Consider the following 21,562-nt stretch of genomic DNA (forward strand, 5'->3'; position numbering starts at 1 on the left):
GATGTTGTAGGACTACAACTCCCATCAGGCCCTCTCCATGTTCCACATTGGCCAGGGCAGAGGAGAGTTTAGAGAGCAACAACATCTGGAGGGACACGAGTTTCCTGCCACGGCAGTTTTGTTATCCGTCACAGAAGGGAAGGTTTCCAACTTTTTATGGTGGAAAAAACACACATCACATATAATCAGAGGAACAAACGGGACAAGAGCTAACCATCATAGCAGATCTAAGAGATTTTACATTTGAATACATTGCAACCTCTTCGGTGTTGGGCTTATTAGACCACTCAAGGAGAAATACTCGGAAGATTGACCAAGGAACTGCCTCACAAAGTCATAAATTATGGTCTCTCTGCTTATTTAATTGTGGTTTTGACTGCAGTTTATAGAATCATAGAATGATAGTGTTGGAAGGGACCTTGAGGGTCTAGTCCAGCCTTCTGCAATGCAGGAATCTTGACTAGAACATACATGACAGATGGTTGCCTGTCCAACTTCTGCTTAAGAACTTCCAAGGAAGGAGAGTCCACTACATCTCAAGGGAATCTGTTCCATTGTCAAACACCTCCTACCACCAGAAAGTTCTTCCTGATTATTAGTCGGAATCTGCAGAAGAATTTGCAGAAGAGGGAACTGAGAGTGCGAGAAGGAGCATTTGTGAGAGTTCAAGCTCATACCTATTACGCGGCAGCAATTCTCCGTTGTTAATTATGCCAATTTCCCACAGAGACCGACAATATTGAATAAAAAATACAAACAATATTTATACTATTATAATCAAGGCTGAACAAAATTTGAAGCGCTTCGGTGCCTCGGGCAGTTGGATATTAATCCTGGCGCCCAGGAATGTAAATATCTTCTGGGTTCTTCAGCAAGTTGCTTTCTAAGAAACATCATGCAGGGGCCTGAGCATACAAATCATCCTTTCTAGCCTGGCAAATGATCAGCATAATATAATTATGTCTGCACTGTAATTGTTTTACGGTGCCTTAATAAAAACAGAATGTTATTGTTAGCAGTTATAGGATTGCGGGCACAAATCTAGGGAACTGTCTTCTGCTAAACCAGACCATGAGTCTATTTAGCAGGGGTGGGCAATCCCAGGTCTCGGAGTTGCTTGTGGCCCTCCACACCTCTCTATCCGGCCCTCATTATCCTCCCAAGACCACACCACTTCTTCCCAGGATATATCCCTAGTTGGCTGTTCTGTATACGCTCAAAGTGCTTTTGCATGGCTGAAACTGGATAGCTCAGTCAGTAGAGCATAAGACGCTTAATATCAGGGTCTTGGATTCGAGTCCCACTTTGGGCAAAAGATTCCTATATTGCAGGGGGTTGGACTAGATGACCCTCATGGGCCCTTCCAACTCCACAATTCTATGAAGTTTCCCATTTAACTTAGATATTGCCTCTTGGTTACTTGAATGGAAGGTAAAGGGGTGTTTGTATGTGTGCACAGAAACAACCGACTTCTGCTTGGCTGGAATGCAGCCTGCTGGACAAAAGGTTAAAGTCTGAATCTGGACTCAATCGCCACTGGTCCCTGGCCCCCGAAAAGCTCACCATAAGAGAATGGGACCTGGGGCTGAAAACATTTCCCACCCCTGCCATATTATCTACAAGGTCTTATCCCACCCCAGCACCTAAAAACCCTGGGATTTTCCGCATACAAAACTCTACCCCTAAACTAGCTCAGTCACTACAGCATGAAACTCATAATCTCAAGGTCGTGGGTTTGAGCCCCATGTTGGGCAAAAGATTCCTGCATTGCAGGGGGCTAGACAAGAATACCCTCGTGCTTCCTTCCAACTCTACAAATTCTATGATTCTGTGGTTGCTCCAAAAAGCCACTGTCTTGATCATGGGTAGGCAAACTAAGGCCCAGGGGCTGGATCCGGCCCAATCACCTTCTCAATCCGGCCCGCAGACGGTCCGGGAATCAGCATGTTTTTACATGAGTAGAATGTGTGCTTTTATTTAAAATGCATCTCTGGGTTATTTGTGGGGCATAGGAATTTGTTCATATTTTTTTTCAAAATACAGTGGTACCTCGGGTTACATACGCTTCAGGTTACATACGCTTCAGGTTACAGACTCCGCTAACCCAGAAATATTACTTCGGGTTAAGAACTTTGCTTCAGGATGAGAACAGAAATCGTGTGGCGGTGGCGCAGCAGGCCCCATTAGCTTAAAATGGTGCTTCAGGTTAAGAACTGTTTCAGGTTAAGAACGGACTTCTGGAACGAATTAAGTACGTAACCAGAGGTACCACTGTACAGTCCGGCCATAGCTGTCAACTTTCCCCTTTTCTTAAGGGAAATTCCCTTATTCCGAATAGGATTCCTCGCAAGAAAAGGGAAAAGTTGACAGCTATGAGTCCGGTCCCCCACAAGGTCTGAGGGACAGTGGACCGCCCCCCCTGCTGAAAAAGTTTGCTGACCCCTGGTCTTGATTCAGGCCTGAATAAAGGGGATCAAATTTATCGGTAAGTCCTCATTCAGCAATGCTGCACTCCAAGCTGCCTTATAATAGGTCAGCTCACCTCAGTGTTGTCTACTTTGACTGTGGTTCTTTGGGGTCTCAGGCAAAGGTGGTTCTTTTGTATCACTTGCTCTTTTAAACAGTTGACATCAGGTAGGGATCTGTAGTTGACATCAGCATGTGATCTACCCCTGATATTTCACCTGGGACTCAAAATCTGAGAAAGAGGGAGCTTCTCCTTTTTAAACCTTCACGTATTTTCATCTTTATTAAAAGCACGCTGGATAAAATCAGTAACTATCAGATCAGGATCTCCCTTTGGAGAATTTCCTTGGTGGAGGTTGGTGACTCCAAACCCTTCCTCTTTGCTCACATAAAAGATGGTCCCAGGGGAACTCAATTGCTGGTTTTTGCTAGAAGCCTTAATCATGTCTCCCCAACATAGCACATTTCATCCCATTGGACAGTGATAATACACAATGCATGCAGTTGTACTTTAGATGTGCAAGCAGGCAGCCTTGACATCTTAATTTCTCAATACCCTGGACCGCCAAACAGTTAAAGCTTTAAAGGTCACCACCAGTAAACCAACGGGTCCCAGTAAACCAAGATAGTGCTGCTATACAGTCGTACCTTGGTTCTCAAACGCCGAAAACCTCGAAGTAAGTGTTCTGGTTTTCGAACATTTTTTGGAAGCCAAACGTCCGATGCAGCTGTTGGCCATTGTTTCCGGGGCGCCTGCACCAATCAGAAGCTGCGCCTTGGTTTTCCAACATTTTGGTCAAATGGACTTCCAGAACGGATTAAGTTTGGCGCTTTTGTTTTTTGCTATTTATTTTGCGTTTTTGTTTTTGAGGCTTTTTCAGTTGATTTGTTTTTGTGACTGTATGGAACCCAGTTCAGCTACTGATTGATTGACTGTGTGACTGCAGAAATGGATAAAAGCCACACACACACACACCCCCATCCAAACAATGACTATCATCAGTGCAGGTAAGGGAAAAATTAACTTTAATTTTTATCATCTACAATACTGTCTTATTTATTTTATAGTACAGTACATTGATTACTGGGACGCGGGTGGTGCTGTGGGTTAAACCACAGAGCCTAGGGCTTGCCGATCAGAAGGTCGGCAGTTCAAATCCCCGCGACAGGATGAGCTGCCGTTGTTCAGACCCAGCTCCTTCCCACCTAGCAATTCAAAAGAACATCAAAGTGCAAGTAGATAAATATGTACTGCTCCGGCGGGAAGGTAAACAGCGTTTCCGTGCGCTGCTCTGGTTCGCCAGAAGTGGCTTAGTCATGCTGGCCACATGACCCGGAAGCTGTATGCCGGCTCCCTCGGCCAATAAAGCGAGATGAGCGCCGCAACCCCAGAGTCAGTCACGACTGGACCTTTACATTGATTACTGCTTTCATTTTATGGATCAATTGTGTTGTTAGATAGTAAAATTCATGTTAAATCGCTGTTTTAGGGGTTGTTTTTAAAAATCTGGAACGGATTAATCTGTTTTGCATTATTTTCTATGGGAAAGCACGCCTTGGTTTTGGAACGCTTTGGTTCTGGAATGGATTAAGTTTGAGAACCAAGGCACCTTTGTATATTCAATCTCCCTCTTAAAATAACCTGTGCATCATAATGACAGCCTTTTAGCTAGTGGAACACAAATGAAGCGCTGGCCGTGTATAATTCAACAGAAGGCGTCAGATCTAGAGATGGCCTTGGAAATATGATGAGGGTTGATGATGTGGTCTGCCTCGCTTACAGGAACATGTCAGGCCACAGCACCAGAATAATATGGAAAGTGTCAAACCTTGAACAGGAAGCTCGCTTGGATAGTAGTGATACAAAAAGAGGTTTTCTATCTGCACTCATAAAACCCTTTGTTAAACCTCAAGATCTTAGGTACTCTTCCACAGTTTATTGTTGTGTGATTCACAAAAAGACGTAGCCTTAAATCAGAAGGATGCTTTGGAAAAGGCGTTTTGAATTAAAGACGTGTCTGGTGTTGGCCATAAAACCTTACAGGCTCTGACTAATCGAAAAGATGTTGGAGCGATGCTGTAATGGTTCTAGGGCTTGCTTGTGCGTAAATCGGCGCCACGCTTGGCTGGGTTACCTGGGTGAACCCTTTCTGTCTGGACAGCCACCCATCCGTGGCTGTCTCAATGGCTGGCAGCATCCGTCAGTGGACGTTTCTTGAACTTCTTCCAGCAAAGAAGCTCTTTGACGCCTAGTCTCCGCTTACTCTCCCTGCGCGGAAGCCTTCTGCGCAGGGAGGGTGTGGGCAGCGGAGGACCCGTGCTCTCCCCGCTGGTCTCCGGCAAGGAGTCATGGAGCCACCTCGCCGATTCCCCCATCTGCCCCCCTTCTCCACTGGTGCTACGCTGATTTCCTTCCCCAGCAGATGGGCTGCCTCTCTCCCTCCTGGGACCCTCTCCGGCATCCCTCTGGAGCCCTCCCTCCTCCTCTGGCTCCGATGGCAGTTCCCTGACAGATGCTTTACAATAGCAAGAGGAGAATAATGGATTCTATTCTGCTTTCCCGCACCGCCAAAATTCTATAAAAATGAGCTGAGTGTATCCATGCACACGAAAACTTATACCAGAACAAACTTAGTTTGTCTATAAGGTGCTACTAGACAATTTTTTATTTTTAAAAAATGAGCTTTCGGGCCAGAAATGTGCTGCCGCTAAATGCCCCAAAGGGCTCTTTCTTTTTTTTTTTTTTATAAATATTTATTAAGGTTTTTAATTATAAATGCACACATAATAAACAATCTTACTTCTTTTACAACAATTTCATCACTTCTTTGGACTCCCTCACGTCTCCCGCTCCCATTTACATCGTTAAAAAATTTTTCCAAACAAATTATCAACTTGTTTACAATCTCATGTCCACTCATTCAAATATAATCTAGCACTTCTTCCAAAATTTTTTTTATATTTTCTTTAGTCTCACTTATCATCAAATTTAAATCTAGTTTAGTGGTGGCCAATTTTTTATAATCTAGCATCCTTCTTAACATTCAACCAAATTACAATGTTTTTGTAGATACATCTTAAATTTCTCCCAGTCTTCCTCCATCTTCTCTTCTCCCAGATCACGGATTCTGCCGGTCATCTCGGCCAGTCCAAAGGGCTCTTTCTGGCATGTATAGTTTCTCCAATGTTTATCCTGAAACTGCTCGAGGGAGTGGAATTTTTCTTCTTCTTTTTTCGCATCAGTAACACATCTTAGGAAGTGGTGACTAAGGTGAGGGCTTCTTGACACGCGATGAGAGCAAAGCGGAAGTTAACTTGGAAACAGCCACAAATCTGAAGATGCTCTATGCGCACGTTGTGAATGGCTATCATGCAGTTAGGACTTGCAATGGAATGTCACAGTGTAGGGTGGCTCCTACTAAGGGTTCAAGGTGGCCATTTCCAGGATACTCCATTCCAGACCCCTTCCCACCAGTTCTCCATTCTGTCACCAACTCAGAACTCCTTAACTCAGTCCTCTTTGGGCTATTCTGGTTCGGTTCAGTTTCCCTCCTTAAAGCTTTTTGCACTTCCACAACCTTAGGGCTCCTCCTCCTGTTGCATGTACAGTGGTACCTCTAGATGCGAACGGGATCCATTCCAGAGCCCCGTTCGCATCTAGAAGCAGACGTAACCAGTGATGGCATGTCTGCACACGTGCACATCACTTTTCGACACTTCTGCGCATGCGCATGACGTCATTTTCAGCGTCTGCACATGCGCAAGCGGTGAAACCCGAAAGTAACGCGCTCTGTTACTTCCAGGTTGCCGCGGAGCGCAACTCGAACGCGCTCATCCCGAAGCACATTCAACCCATGGTATGACTGTAGATGGTGACCTTTTGCCTATGCAACGATCTGCTCTCAGCCTCGGACTGAACATTGCTAACAGAGGGAATGAGAGTCAGAGCCCCAATGTTCTCTCTGCACTTTTAGGGCACAGCTAGTCATTCATGTCCTGAATAGATCCGTTGCTTACAGCGTGGTGCTGATAACGCCAAGGTTGCAGGTTCAATCCCCATTATGGGACAGCTTAAAAATCCACTGCAAATGCAATGATCCTCACGGTCCCTTCCAACTGTAAATTCTACGATTCTCTGATGGAGGCTGATCTTTGACCAGATCTCTGGTGGCTTCTTTCTAAAGGGGGGCAAAGAAAAAGGGGCTGCCTGTGAGCTACCAGGCACTATTCAAAGTATTAGTTCCATTCCTGAACCCTGTGTATGTTGGCAGACCACATATAAGCGCTTTCCACCCCACCCCCACCCTGCCCCAATTTTACCTATTTCACCCTGTTACAGATCCCGCATGTCAGTGATCACATGTCAATTGGACATGCTTAGGGAAGCTTTTAATGTTTAAAAGGTTAATGTATTTTAGTGTTTTGTTGCAAGCCGCCCAGAGTGGCTGGGGAAACCCAGCCAGATGAGCGCAGTATAAATAAATTATTATTATTATTATTATTATTATTATTATTATTATTATTATTAAAGGTAAAGGTACCCCTGACCATAAGGTGCAGTTGCGGACGACTCTGGGGTTGCAGCGCTCATCTCGCTCTATAGGCCGAGGGAGCTGGCGTTTGTCCACAGACAGCTTCCGGGTCATGTGGCCAGCATAACGTTGTCAACGCTTCCCTTTTTTTAAGGGAAATTCCCTTATTCCGAATAGGATTCCTCGCAAGAAAAGGGAAAAGTTGACAGCTATGGACTAAGCTGCTTCTGGCGAACCAGAGCAGCGCACGGAAACGCCGTTTACCTTCCTGCCGGAGCGGTACCTATTTATCTACTTGCACTGGTATGCTTTCGAACTGCTAGGTGGGCAGGAGCTGGGACAGAACAACACCCCGTCATGGGGATTCGAACCACTGACCTTCTGATCGGCAAGCCCAAAGCTCTGTGGTTTAGACCACAGCGCCACCCGTCCCCTTCCTGTACAGCATAAAAGGTCTTGGGGTCCAATTACCTAAAAGCTCAAGCAGGATCAGCAGGGGAGCTCCCCTGCTCAACAAACAAAAAACGGAGGTGGGGGGGGGCAGAAGCCCAGAGGGGACTAAGAATGCTCAATAGCTGTGGGATGTGAAATGACAGCTGAACAAGAAAAATGGGAAACTGGGAAGCAGGGTGGGGTCTTCTGCAAGAGGGCCTAGCTGGCTGGCTGCAGCCCTAAACAGGAGCACTTGTTATTACGAGGATGAGACTCTACTGCAACACATGGTTGCAATCCCCCCCCCCCTGTAATTATTAAAAGACTGGTCTTTCAGCGCTCCACCTTGGGCAGATCCACAAAGCAAGGACGCCAGAGGAGGAGGGGGGGACAAGGTCTGGGGGTTTAGTACTGTGCAGGCTGACTTCATTATGTGAAGAAACAAGCGAATGGATGAGGCTGCATGAGATCACAGCAAGCTGTAAAGACCCCTGGATACACTCATTGTTTCCTGGCGCCAATTAATACAGCGACACATTTTTCAGTGGCATCCAGGGATACATCTGATTAAATGTTATCTCTTCTGTGTGACTTCAGCCCCAGGAAAAAAAACAAGCAGATCTTTCAGGGTTTGCTCAACCTCTGAGTCAGACCAGACACACAGTTTGCAACCTTTAAAAATGGTGTTTTCTTTCTTTCTAGATCAGTGGTACAAAGGGACAACATTCAACTTTGAAGCATTTTAAAATTAAAATGTTTCATACATTAGCATGAAGTATCATTCACCATACACAGGACTTCTCAGCTATCATCCTTCTTAGCCCATGTTAAATCCAGCAAAGCGTTTGTATTTTGGGAGGAAAGTGGTTGTAAGGCACAACAGTCTCTAAAGACTGACTGAAAGTACAATGCTAATGCTTTGGAAGCCAGTGATATGTGCTAGCAAAATGGAGAGTGTTTTGAAAGCACACAGAGTTTTGGAAATACATTGGTACCTCTGGTTACGTACTTAATTCGTTTTGGAGGACCGTTCTTAACCTGAAACTGTTCTTAACCTGAAGCACCACTTTAGCTAATGGGGCCTCCCGCTGCCACCGCCGCATGATTTCTGTTCTCATCCTGAAGCAAAGTTCTTGACCTGAGGTACTATTTCTGGGTTAGCGGAGTCTGTAACCTGAAGCGTATGTAACCTGAAGCGTACAGTCACACCCCATGTTACGTCCGCTTCATGTTACATTCTTTCAGGTTATGTCCCACGGTGACCCAGAAGTACTGGAAAGGGTTACTTCCGGGTTTCGCTGCTCGCACATGCGCAGAAGTGCAAAATGACATTACACACATGCGCAGAATCGGCAAATCGCAACCTGTGTGTGTGCAGACGCGACGCTGCAGGTTGAACTCTTTTCATGTTGCGAACGGGCCTCCGGAATGGATCCCGTTCGCAACCAGAGGTACCACTGTAGTTTTGAATAAGAGCAGGCCAATAGCTATCTAGTCTCGAAGGTTGGAAAAGAGGATTAGACAAATTCATAGAAGACAAGGCTATCAATGGAAGATGGAGCAAGCTTGCTTTCTCCTGCTCTGGAGGATAGGACTCGATCCAATGGATTCAAGTTACAAGGAAGGAGATTCCAACTAAACATCAGGAAGAACTTTCTGACAGTAAGAGCTGTTTAGACGGTGGAATGGATTCCCTCAGGAGGTGGTGCTCTCCTTCCTTGGAGATTTTAAGCAGAGACTGGATGCCCAACTCTCATGGATGCTTGAGGTGAGATTCCTGCATTGCAGAGGGTTGGAATAGATGACTCTTGGGTAGTGTTCAAAATTCACCAGGCACCAGGCATGGCTGTAGCCAGGATTTTTGTTGGGGGGAGGACTTTTGATAGAGGGGGAAGAACTGAGCTTTCTACGACTCGATTGGTCAGTAAGTTAAGTATTTTTATTTATTTACGTAATCCGGGGAGCGGGGGAGCTGCCCCCTGGGCTTGCCGTCTCCGCCATCTGGAAGCACATGCCTGGGAATCCTTGGATCTTGGCTGTTTTCACACACTAACAACACACCCTTTAGAAATCTACCCAGGATGGGACTATGCAGAATTAGATAAATTAACAGGAAGGATTTGAAACCTGCGGGATCAGAGATTCTTAGAAGACTGGAGTAAATATATGAACTATTTGAAAAGTAATGGTGAGGAACAGATTACGCTAGTAGGACTGCAAGACATTTTGTAAGGTGGATTATTTGAAATACTGCAAGAAAGACAAGGGTGAGGATTATTAGTTAAGGATATTTAAATGTAATATAGAAATTAAGAAATGCAGAATAAGTGATAAAGAATGGAAAGGGGTCTCTGTTGTATAGTGTATTTTAAAATGGGGTTTTAGAGTTTTGTAGGGGTTTTTGAATGTTTTATGTAGTTTTATGTAGTTTTTATGTAGTTTTATGTAGTTTTGTGGTAGTTTTATGTAGTTTTTATGTAGTTTTATGTAGTTTTTCAATTTCATTGTTCCGCAAGGGACAATGACAATAAAGATATCGTATCGTATTGTATCGTATCGTAAATCATCAGAGGTGTTGATGGAAGTCTAAAACATTGTATAAGATGAGAAGTTATGTTGTATGACTGTTGGAATGGATATGTTAAAAAATCAATAAAAATGTGTATATATAAAAAAGAAGATGTTGAAAAAAGAAATCTATCCAGGAAGTTTTAGCTGCACAATCGTGACGAATTTCGGGAACCTAAAAGCCGGATTGACTTTCGAGCTGTTTGGCCCAAAAATGGCGACTAGACATTCTGGTTTGGCGACTGTAGCCCAGGTTTAAGGAGCCATTTGGCACCTCTATAAATTTGACGATGGCTGCTGGCCTTGGAGGCAGCAACGCTATTTTCTGGAAACCACAGACGGAGAGAGGACTCTTGTGTTTGGCTCCTACTTGCAGGTTTTCCACAGGCATCTGGGAGGCCACTCTGAGAAGAGGACTGCCTGACCCAGCAGCCTTTTATTACGCTCTTAAAGTCGTCTGTGCTGAAAACTACAGCGAAGCCCAGGCGAGTGGAGAGGGTTGCATTTGCCACATCCTCTCCTCGGCCTCAGACCTCCCCACAGAAATCGTGTCAAGGACAGCTAAGCAACCTTTCCTTCTTAGGGAAGGTTAACCACACAGTGCATACAAATGCATGCAATCAAAAACTCCCAGCAGCCAATTATACTAATAAATAGTATTGGTGGCAAGAAGATCAAACCTATCCATTCTGAAGGAAATCAGCCCTGAGTGCTCACTGGAAGGACAGATCCTGAAGCTGAGGCTCCAATACTTTGGCCACCTCATGAGAAGAGAAGACTCCCTGGAAAAGACCCTGATGTTGGGAAAGATGGAGGGCACAAGGAGAAGGGGACGACAGAGGACAAGATGGTTGGACAGTGTTCTCGAAGCCACAAACATGAGTCTGACCAAACTGCGGGAGGCAGTGGAAGACAGGAGTGCCTGGCGTTCTCTGGTCCATGGGGTCATGAAGAGTCAGACATGACTAAACAACAACAATTGGCGGCGGCGGCGGCGGCGGCGGCGGCGGCGGCGGCGGCAGCAGCAGCAGCAGCAGCAGGGGAGTGGCATAATTTGGAACAGGGAAGGGCTTAACTCTTTCCCAAACCAAAGGTTCTCTGCTATAGTTCCTGGTGCCCAAACTAAGTACCCCAATCTTCCACACCATGGTGTTCCAAACACATGAATGCAAGATGCTGGATTATTATTTTTTAATGTTAATTTTGTTATTTGGGTGGGGAGAACATTGAAACATGCCTCCCACCCCACAGGCCAAAGTGGTTCTGTCTAGGACAGGCATAGGCAAACTCCGGCCCTCCAGATGTTTGGGACTACAATTCCCATCATCCCTAACCAACAGGACCAGCGGTCAGGGATGATGGGAATTGTAGTCCCAAACATCTGGAGGGCCGGAGTTTGCCTATGCCTAGACTAGGATCATTTTCACCACATCAGGGACATAGGAATCTGCCTTACACTGAGTCAGGCCATTGTTCCATCCATCTGAATACTGTCCACACTGGCTGGCAGCAGGACTTCAGGGTTCCAGGCATTTGGAGATTGGATTTATGACTTTCTACAAGCAATGCAGATGCTCTATCACTGAGCTGCTGTGCATAAATTCAGGTTTGATGCTTCTGTGCATTCGAGACAAAAGGGGCAACTTTTTGCTGGTTTCATTTATCCACTACAATGAATCCCTCGAAAGCATCAAATAGTTTCATATAAAGGCGATGAAAGTCGTGATTTCTTCTTCCCAGGTACAGTGGTACCTCGGTTTTCAAACGCAATCCATTCTGGAAGACCATTCGATTCCCAAAACGGCCGAAAACCAAAGCATTTACTTCCAGAAAACTCAAAACGGAAGCCACGTTTCCTGTTCAACTTCCGAGGCGCGTTTGAAAACCAAAGCAGTTCCTTCCAGGTTTTCAGTGTTCGGAAACCGAAATGTTCGACTTCTGAGACATTTGAAAACCAAGGTACCACTGTACCAATATTTCAGCCTCTCACACACACACACGCACGCACACACATGCACACACTTGGGAGGGCAGGAGCATCGCGTCACAGCAGGGAAGCAACCTGAAAGCTGGATTTGGGCCCCCTGAGCCGAAAATTACACGATTTATAGACCTCACTGCTAATCACTTTGCCACTTGCTGCTGCTAGGTCAAAGCGGGTGTCTGTTGCAAATCAATGATGGAAAGAAGCAGAGACAGAACAGTCTTCCCCAGGAGCAGGACAATGTGAAATCCATCTCACACCTTGGAAACCATACTAGACAGGTGTGGGGGGTGGACAGAATGGAAAGAGGCATGCTGGGAGGAAAGCAGAGAACAAACCCCAAATGTAGAGAACATGGAACTAACTGATGGTGTGCAGCCGTATCTTCAAAAGCAATTTCCTATGGAGGTGCAGTCAAATTACCATCACTCTCAATTTATTTTTCGCTCTATAAGGCGCACCAGACTATAAGACGCACCTAGTTTTTGGAGGAGGAAAACAAGGGAAAAAAATATTCTGAATCTCAGAAGCCAGAACAGCAAGAGGGATCGCTGCGCAGTGAAAGCAGCAATCCCTCTTGCTTTTCTGGCTTCTGGGACAGCTGCACAGCCTGCATTCACTCCATAAGATGCACACACATTTCCCCTTACTTTTTAGGAGGGAAAAAGTGAGTCTTATAGAGCAAAAAATACAGTACATAGTACAGTGGACCCTCTGGTTACGTACCGCTCTGGATACATAACTTTCAAGTCACGAACACGGCAAACCCGGAAGTGTATTGTCAGGGAACTGCCATCAGCTCAGAGGCAATAAACATTGCCTAATAAACATTAGGAAGAACTTCCTGACAGTAAGAGCTGTTCGACAGTGGAATTTGCTGCCAAGGAGTGTGGTGGAGTCTCCTTCTTTGGAGGTCTTTAAGCAGAGGCTTGACAACCATATGTCAGGAGTGCTCTGATGGTGTTTCCTGCTTGGCAGGGGGTTGGACTCGATGGCTCTTGTGGTCTCTTCCAACTCTATGATTCTATGATTCTAAGAGGTGGAAGGGCACTTGGGTTAAAGGGAGCCTCCAGAGATCGTGAGAAGCAGCACTTCCTCTGCGGAGGAGGGAAGCCACGCCTCCAATGGGGAAGGGATGCAGGGCTTGGAGGATGCAAGGGAGACCCACAGCACCAAGCATGAGCAAAGCGGGGGGGAGGCAGGTCCCCCTTTGCCCACGCCCTCTCTGCGCAGAGAAAGGAGGCGTCGGCTGGGGGTCAAGAAACTACTCTGCTGGGGAAGGTTTAAGGACCGCTCACTCCCAGATTCTGTTAGTGACTGAGCAAGACATGGAATTGAGACGTTCTGCACTGTGAATGTTTTTGCACCGATAATAAAGCCTCTGAAAAGACCAGTGGGGGTCTTGCCTGTTTGCTCTCGAGCAACCATGCCGGCACATATAACATGTGTTATTCCGGGTTTCGCCGCGCGTGCGTGCACAGAAGTGCTCTATCGTGTTTCACGCATGTGCAAAAGTGGTGCCTCTGGTTACATTTTTTTTGGGACCCCTGGAACGAATTAAATCTGTAACCACTGTACATATCCACTTTTCTTTTCTTCCAGGATAAGGCTAGGACATGAAAATTAATTTTGGTTAGACAAGCCTATCCAGATACATAACTCTGCCATGAGTGTTATTTTAGAATGCTTTTCTTTTTAAAAAAATAATTCCATTTGTTTTGAACATCTGCTTTTATTGTTATTTTTTATGCCTATATTTATCGCGTAAACTGCTTGCTTAGAGGTTTTGATTACGCAGTATATCAATCCAGTTACTTAATCAATCAAATAAGCAAACATTCAGTGACGGATCATACGGCAAAAGATGGGGGGGGTGGAGTCCTTTTGAAAAATCCCATAAGATCGTAATTAAATCATATTTAATTCAACCGCTTCACTTTAGTTGTTGTCAAAGGACTCAGTTTTCAAGGAGGTTGAAAAGACTTTTTAAAAAAAAAAAAATTTATTCAGCCAGCGGGAATCTTGCAAGTGCTTTTTAATTAGCCCTGGAGATTTGCAAGGAGAGGTTTGTAACAGCATCCAAAATTGGATTTTGATCATGCTGAAGATCCTGGTGGTATTAGCAACAGCAGCACAAATGCTGCAACCGATGAGGTTATTTATCTTTTTCATTTTTTTGTGATCTTTCCCAAGGCTGGCTACCAAATCCCCTGAAATGAGGCCCATGAGAAGAAGAAGAAAAAAGTTCTGTTGGATTTTCCAGTGCCATCCTAGATTTTTATCTATCCCTGAACTGTGAGAAAATGCTGGATAGTTGCTAGATTAACAGCCATTTTACCTGTGTCTCCTGGGACCACTTCACACACTCTATTTTTACACGTACACCTAAACCCAAAGTGTGAATGCAAGAAGAAAATTGAGTGCAAATAAAATGCATCATGCAGGTGGCACTCCTTGAGAAGCGGGGATTTGCTGCAAGTTCTTTGCTTTGTACACCTATTTATGTTTTTATTTTCCAGCCCTGTTTTTCAGTCCGATTTTTTCCCCAAGAAGCCCCTAAATATTTGTAACTGATTTGTCCTACTTTGCTCACAGAAAGATTACGCGTAGGTTAGACTGTGCCCAGTCTTCATTGAGCATTCGCCCCGATTTGCTCCAGATGTTGGAGGACATCAGGTTGGCCAAGGCAGCTCTACTTGCTCATGGTTTTGGGGAACCTGGGGGTGGGGGGACCTGTGGTCCTCCAGATATGGTTGGGCTACAACTCCCATCATCCTTGAGCAATGACCAGGCTGGCTGGGGCTGATGGGAGCTGGGATGCTAGCACATGTAGAGGGCTGGTGCTCTATATAGCACTAGTGGGGGTATCCAAGGAAGCAGAAGATTCAGGATTCTACCTGAATCACATCCCCTATCACTTGCCTTTTCTCTAAACAACCCCCCCCCATAACCATTTTCCATAGGAGTCATTATGAATTGCAATTACAGTCGTACTTAGGAAGTCGAACGGAATCCGTTCCGGAAGTCCGTCCAACTTCCGAAACATTCGGAAACCAAAGCACAGCTTCTAACTGGCTGCAGGAAGGTCCTGCAGCCAATCAGAAGCTGCGGAAGCTCCGTCGGACGTTTGGCTTCCAAAAGAAGGTTTGAAAACTGGAACACACACTTCTGGTTTTTGATCGTTCGGTAGCCAGAACATTCTGACTCCCAAGGCGTTTGGGAGCCAAGGTACGACTGTACAGTGGTACCTCAGGTTAAGAACTTAATTTGTTATGGAGGTCCATTCTTAACCAGAAACTGTTCTTAACCTGAGGTACCACTTTAGCTAATGGGGCCTTCCGCAGCCACCGCGCCATGATTTCTGTTCTCATCTTGAAGCAAAGTTCTTAACCCGAGGTACTATTTCTGGGTTACCGGAGTCTGTAACCTGAAGCATCTGTAACCTGAAGTGTCTGTAACCCGAGGTACCACTGTAGTTCCTTTTCGTACATCTTTTTATTATTATCAAAGATTTTCTTGATTTACAAAAGTGTGTGCAATGTCTCTCTCTCATTTTTTTTCCATGTAACATTTTTACAAATGAGTTTCATTTGTTGAGACATTAGGAAGAAAAGGAGGAAAGAGGTGGGGGGAGATGGGGGGTGGGGTCGGGTAGCGATGCTTCTATTTTGTTTTCATACATCTTGAACACGAACTAGTTACTCCTCAAAATGAACTTTCCGAAGAGCCACTAAGGGCAGCCCCATGTGCAGCATTAGCAGTAGTCTAGCCTCAAGGCTACAAGGGCATGAGTGACACCCATCACTCAGAGCAGAACCTGACATCAGTAAACCCATTTGGCCCTGCTGCGTTTGAGGACATGCGCTGACAAACCTCCCCTGCAACAATGCTCTTGCAAAGTGGCATTTATTTCTGTTAGGCAAACACTTAAAACCGACAGCTGACCTTTCCAAATGCCACCAAAGGGTGACGAGGCTTCAACCGAGAAAGGGGAGGAGGCAGGAATTTGCCTGGAAAGGGCCAACTTTGCTCAAGGGGGTCAAACGGCTTCCTTCATCTGCGCTTGTGACAGAAGAAAACTGTCTTTTAACAGAGGAAGCATTGATGGGTAAGAACACAGGAAGAGCCAGCTGGATCAGGTCAACAGCCCAACTAGTCCAGCATCCTGTTTTCCCAGTGGCCAGGCAGATGCCTTTTGGAAACCAGTAAGCAGGATTCGAGCACAAGAGCATTCTCCCTTCCTGCGGTTCCCCGAAAAGTGAAGCAGTGTTGTCTCCAACTGCAGAGGCAGAGAACAGCCATCATAGCTAGTAGAAATTGATAGCCTTCTCCTCCCTGAAATCCAGATTCCATAGTTTAACTACAGTGGTACCTCGGCTTAAGTACTTAATTCGTTCTGGAGGTCCGTTCTTAACCTGAAACTGTTCTTAACCTGACGCACCACTTTTGCTAATGGGGCCTCCTGCTACTGCTGCGCCGCCGGAGCCTGATTTCTGTTCTCATCCTGAAGCAAAGTTCTTAACCCAAGGTACTATTTCTGGGTTAGCGGAGTCTGTAACCTGAAGCGTCTGTAACCTGAAGCGTATATAACCCGAGGTACCACTGTATGTGTATAAGCACTCTCTCTTATCTGCCCTGAATCTTCCAGTGGTCAGTTTCATCGGAAGGCCTCCCTCTTTTTAGATATGGGCTGCAATGGGCAGAACTTTAGAACAAGCAGCATCCTGGCAATTCTAAGTGTGAGAGTTCAGAACTTAACTGGTTAAGTGTTCTGAGATGTGCGTCACTTTCTGACGTCAGCTGTAGAAGCTGGGAGGAGTCTGGGAGGAGACTGTACTTGTTGTTCTCTCTGTGTGTCTTGAGAGAGACGGACATGTTTTCTCTCTGTGTTTGAGAGAGAGATGGCTGCAAGCAGCAATGGGCTGAAATGTTTCAATAAAGAGCTGTAAATAGACGAACCTGTCTGTGTATGCTTGCATGGAGAAAAAAGGGAGAAAAAGACTGCTTTACACCGCTGTATGCTACTCTGCGAAGCCGTGGCTAAAGAGACAGCAGAATTTGTTGCGCAGCTAGGAAGGAAGTGTGCCGGACGCTGTAAATGACTGATTGGGATCGTAAAGCTATCAGTGGCCACGGCTCAACGATCAAGCTCCAAAGATCGTTATCTCAACAGGTTATGGAAGGTCAGTCAACGCTCGTAAAACAGTCGGCTTTGAGCAACTGGAGAATGCGTGTGAAGCTTATCAAGTCATTGCTAGCATGGCTTTGTTTGAAGACAGCCGTGTGGAGCTGAATTTTGTCATCGACTCTGCAGCTAACCGCAACATGGTTCCAGAGACCCCTGCAGTCGAGATGTGGAATTGCACGGCAGTTCCAAAGGACAGGGACAGACTGTTAAGTTTGCTAATGTTTATCTTTCTGTTTTGCAGGAAAGGATGGAGTTTTGTATTGTTCCAGAGGTGCATCATTGTTTGTTATCTGTGCCTTATTTGTTGAAAAAAGGGTTTCAGGTTTGTTTCCAGGATGATGTCTGCACAATCTCCAAAGGGGAGAGGGTACTTGCCAAGGTTAAGAAGGGGCAGAATGATCTTTTCGTTCTTAAAACGTCTCTTGGGGGTGAGGGGAAGGTTGAGAGAGCACAGGCGCAGCGTGCTACAGTTCCCACTCATGTTCAATGTGCTTGCGCATGGCATCAGAGGACTTTTCATGGTTCTCTAAAAGAACTGCAAGTGCTTCCTGAGGTTACCAGAGGGTGTATAATTAGAGATTGTGGACGTGCCATTAATTGCGCCACTTGCAAGCAGGCGAAGAAGAAAGGGTGCAGTTACCCAAAGGTGGAACGGGTAACCACTAAACCTTTTCAGCTGGTACACATAGATCTGTTCAGTCCTGTCAGGGAACAGAGTCTAGGGGGGGCCAGGTATCTGCTAACGTTTCAGGATGATTTTTCGCAGAACACCTGGACCCACGGTCTCAAATCCAGGGAGGATGCAGCACAGCTGATCAAGAGCTGGATTGAGGGGGTGGAACTAAGGTTCTTCACCAAGGTGAAAGCAATCGTCAGTGACAGAAATGCTAAGTACACTGGTTCTGCTTTGCAGCAGTTCTTTCACAAAAGAGGGATAAGTTACACAGTTACTTCACCCAGTAAGAGGGGGGTGGCAGAGCTGAGGAGTGAAGCTCTGGTTAAGGCTGCACAGGTGATGCTAACGGAAGCTAGGTTACCTCCAAAGTTTTGGCTGGAGGCAGTCCGATGTGTGTCTTTCACCTGGAATCGTGTCTACAACTCACTGGTAGGTGACACACCGTATTCTTTGTTGAATGGCAGAAAACCCCAGGTTCACTTTCTGCGCAAATTTGGATCTCCTGCGGTTGTCCCTGTGCCTAAGGCTTTGCAAGGGCCAGATGGAGCCAAAGTCCAGAAAATGATCTTCTGTGGGTATGAGCCAGACGCTCGTGCATGGAGATTTGCTTACCCGTCAGGTGATCAGAGTAAGGTGCTGATCAGTAAACACGCTGAGTTCTTTGAGCAGGATGAAAGGCCAAAGATTTCTGCACAGCGTGATGTTCTTTCAGAATGTCTCTCTGATCCAGAGGACAGTTCTGTTGAGGAGGAAGAAGAGGCTGAGTCTGCTGATGACGATCAGGTCACTGACCAAGGTCAGGAGCAGGATGGGGCGTCTCCACGAGTTGTTAGAAAAGGACAGCCCAAGAGTGAGCCTAGTTCTCCTGTGAGTGTAATGGAGAGGATTCGAAGACGCTTTAAGTCAGAGGGGGAATCCCGTGATGCAGAGGTCACACCTGCTGGTGACAGTGAGCCAGAGGAAACACCAGAGTTTGTGCCCAGGCGATCCAGTCGCACAACCAAGGGTATTCCACCTGAGAGGTACCAGGCCACAGGTGCGTGGGTAAGTTTCGCACAGTGCGATTCTGAGAGCTGTGAGGTGATTCCACAGATGCCTAACAGGTACTCCAAGGGAGGGCACAAGGCATTGGGGGAGGGATTGATCTCACAGGGTGTTGCTGAAGATGTTACACAGGTCTTGTCAGAAAGCAACGCAAGGGGGTGTGTGAGAGTTCAGAACTTAACTGGTTAAGTGTTCTGAGATGTGCGTCACTTTCTGACGTCAGCTGTAGAAGCTGGGAGGAGTCTGGGAGGAGACTGTACTTGTTGTTCTCTCTGTGTGTCTTGAGAGAGACGGACATGTTTTCTCTCTGTGTTTGAGAGAGAGATGGCTGCAAGCAGCGATGGGCTGAAATGTTTCAATAAAGAGCTGTAAATAGACGAACCTGTCTGTGTATGCTTGCATGGAGAAAAAAGGGAGAAAAAGACTGCTTTACACCGCTGTATGCTACTCTGCGAAGCCGTGGCTAAAGAGACAGCAGAATTTGTTGCGCAGCTAGGAAGGAAGTGTGCCGGACGCTGTAAATGACTGATTGGGATCGTAAAGCTATCAGTGGCCACGGCTCAACGATCAAGCTCCAAAGATCGTTATCTCAACACTAAGATGTGAGTAACAGCTGGAATGTTTTCTTGTTGGCTATGGGATTGCTTGTCAAGCTTCACAGTATAACTTCCCTCTTTGGGCATCTATTTTCTGGGGGAAAGCTTTATAGTCTCTTGTTCCCCTTCTTTAAATCCTCTGTTCCCATTACAATGGTACCTCAGGTTAAGAACTTAATTCATTCTGAAAGTCCGTTCTTAACCTGAAACTGTTCTTAACCTGAGGTACCACTTTAGCTAATGGGGCCTCCTGCTGCCACCATGCGATTTCTGTTCTCATCCTGGGGCAAAATTCTTAACCCAAGGTACTATTTCTGGGATAGCGGAGTCTGTAACCTGAAGTGTATGTAACCTGATGCGTATATAACCCGAGGTACCACTGTACAGTATTTCCCAGGACACAGTTTGCCTCTTGGGATTATGTCGCATGTGACCCCCCCCCCCAAATCTGGGGAGTAATGTTCAGAAAGGAAACAATGATGAAAGGCAGACAAAAAAAAGACTTCTTCTCCCCTAGAGTGTAGTTCAACTATGGAACTCACTTCCACAAGAGGCATTGATTGATGGCCACCAACTTGGATGGCTTTAAAAGAAGATTAGACACAGTCATGGAAGATAGGGCTAATCAACGGCTACTAGCCATGATGACTATACAGTGGTACCTCGGGTTACAGACGCTTCAGGTTACAGATTCCGCTAGAAATATTACCTCAGAAATATTACCTTGGGTTAAGAACTTTGCTCCAGGATGAGAACAGAAATGACGCAGCAGCAGCGGGAGGCCACATTGGCTAAAGTGGTGCTTCAGGTTAAGAACAGTTTCAGGTTAAGAACGGACCTCCGGAACGAATTAAGTACTTAACCCAAGGTACCACTGTATGTTCAAGAGGGAACAAGCTTGTTTTCTCCTGCTCTGGAGGGCAGGACTCGAACCAATGGCTTCAAGTTGCAAGAAAGGCGAACCCGACTAAACATCAGGCAGAACTACTGAAGATGATGGGCTTTGCATACCAACAAAAGAAGAGTGGCAGATGAAGATGGTGGACTTTGCAGAACTGGAAAAGCTGACAGGAAAAACCCGAAACCAGCATGATCAAGTATTCCAAAAGGACTGGAGTAAATTTATGCGATATCTGAAAGCTCATTGTGAGCAATTAACATCACCAGCAGGGTTGTCTGAAGACTTGTAATGAGAAATTTTCCATCTTTCTATATTTATTTAAATTTTGAGTCATTCTGTAACGAGTGCAATTAGAATCGGAAAACATATAAAGGTTAATTTTGAAAGCCATGAGACGGGAGGGAAGGCTTGGAATATTGTTTTTTGAATAATGATATTGGAAAACTGCTACATACAGTTACAAGGAAATTCAGATGGAAGAGATTAGAGGAAGTCAAGTAATATGTTTATGAGGTTGGAAGTTTAACTAATTAATTAATTTTTAATTAATTAATACTCAAGTATATACAGTAATCATTCAAGCTGGAAACCTACAGGATTTCTAATTGCCCACGGCTACTTATCCGCCCCACAACCAGAACAGAAACCAATCCTTGCTGCTGCTATAGCTTTCATTCCTCAAATAATACTTAATTGATTACATATGGGGTGTTGGGGGATGTAGTACCACTGGTGGGGGACAAATCATGCTCTTTCTAGGGTAGTTTGTCCCATCTGGGCCCCAACCTGCCCTCAACTCTCACCTGTGGCTCCTAGGAGGTGTCAGGATGTGACAGCAGCCACACCCTGGGAATCAGCTTCAACCGGCCAGGTAAACCAGGTGAGGGCATCCAATGGGATTAGACAAAATAGTGGATCCAATGGCCAAGACTGTGGCTTCTGCACGTGCAGCATAGGGAAGTGAGCGGCAGGTGGGGGTCATTCACCTGGGAAGGGAGCTCATTTAGGAGAAGGAAAATTGATCCTAAATCTCTGCTGCTTTGCAGGACATCTTTGGGGGTGGGTAAACCCTACACAAGAACAACTAATGTTCTTCAATCAGCGGCATCAATAAAATTTATACGCCGCTTGGTTGGAGAAAACCTCAAAGTTGTTGACAAAAAGGCAAGGCAATA

General features: G+C 45.7%; 1 protein-coding gene across 1 annotated transcript in view; it reads right to left on the reverse strand.

The window, feature by feature from the left end:
- The window catches only part of ST8SIA1 (ST8 alpha-N-acetyl-neuraminide alpha-2,8-sialyltransferase 1), a 94,673-nt gene that overhangs the window by 40,803 nt on the left and 32,308 nt on the right, over window positions 1-21,562 (reverse strand). The gene's annotated exons all lie outside the window — the stretch shown is intronic.

The sequence above is a fragment of the Podarcis erhardii genome, assembly GCF_964252035.2.
Source record: "Podarcis erhardii genome assembly, chromosome: 10".
Lineage (NCBI taxonomy): Eukaryota > Metazoa > Chordata > Lepidosauria > Squamata > Lacertidae > Podarcis > Podarcis erhardii.